The sequence below is a fragment of the Octodon degus genome, unplaced genomic scaffold (genome assembly GCF_000260255.1).
Source record: "Octodon degus isolate 3935 unplaced genomic scaffold, OctDeg1.0 scaffold00002, whole genome shotgun sequence".
In the NCBI taxonomy this organism is placed as follows: Eukaryota; Metazoa; Chordata; class Mammalia; order Rodentia; family Octodontidae; genus Octodon; species Octodon degus.
Window position 1 is genome coordinate 19,824,582 of NW_004524578.1, and position 1,191 is coordinate 19,825,772.

Sequence of the window (1,191 nt, forward strand, 5' to 3'; positions counted from 1 at the left end):
GGGCCAATGTTTTAAAAGGCAAAGTCAGTACTGCAGAGGCAGCAGACTGGCCCGGTGGGCAGGGCCCACCACCAAGTTCCAGCAGCAATGATGCAGAAGCCAGGGCAGCCAGCAGCAGTGTGTGGGCGGGTGGGAACGGAGGGTGGGACCTGTGTGGGCGCTCAGACTTTTCCTTGTCCACTTCCCCAGTGCCAAGACTCGTCTAGTTGCAAGACTAATGTCCCCGCTATTTGCTGAGAACACCTACATTTCTATTTCCAGCCCTGGCCTCTTTGGCACTCCAGACTTGGGCAGCCCACCCGATGAGGCACAAGCACATGGATGCTGCCCCAGCCCAACTGTCTTTCCCCCAGGCTTTCCACAGGGGAGCAAAGAGCAGGCAGCTCCAAGTCCTCTACAGAGGCGGCAGGCACATCGTCTTGCAGTGGGACAGGCTGTCACTTTAAGGTCCCTCAGGCTGTGGTACAGAAAAATGGACTGAGGGGAATGGTGGGAACTGGAATCCTGGGGAAGTCACTGCAGGACCAGGAGTCTGTGGGATTTACTGACACACTGGCAACAGGGAATAAAAATTATTCCCCTAGCACCTGATTAGAGAAAAGGGTATAATGGACTTCAGATCTTTTCCAATCTGTGATTTTCACATCACTCCTATGTTTAGAGAAAAGCAATAGACTGTGGGACAGAACAGAAGGACTATGAGAAGGGCTAATAGAAGATGAAATGGGAGAGGCGAGAAGAAATGTAGACCCTTGGTAGAATTTGAATTTTATCTAGAGAGCTATTGTGGTTTTAATGATTTTGAAAAGATTAAAATATATATCTTATCTACACTGAACATAATAAGGAGACCAGTTGGGAAACCTCACTAAGCGCTTAGGAAGAAACTTTTTCATTGACGTTAAGTCTCTGACTTTTTCCTATGTTAGTATTCTTGAATTCAAGATGCACCTCAGAACTGAAGGCCAAACACCAGCAGCACCGTGCTGTGACTGCACATGTGTATGGGTAGCCAAGGGTATTAATTCCACCACAGGCTGGCAGTCACTGCTCTAATGGTACCTCAAAGGGTAAGTGGGACTGCCACATGAAATGCCTTCAAGACTGTTCTGGGACAGGGGCTGGTGAGATGGCTCAGTGGGCTAAAGCACCTACTTAGAACAAGCTTAGCAAAGCCCAGGGACCGCGGTT

The 1,191-nt window shown here is 49.1% G+C and overlaps 1 protein-coding gene across 1 annotated transcript in view; it reads right to left on the reverse strand.

Annotated features, from left to right (window-relative positions):
• Positions 1-1,191, reverse strand: part of Blm (Bloom syndrome RecQ like helicase) — a 74,751-nt gene that overhangs the window by 6,588 nt on the left and 66,972 nt on the right. The window lies entirely within an intron of this gene.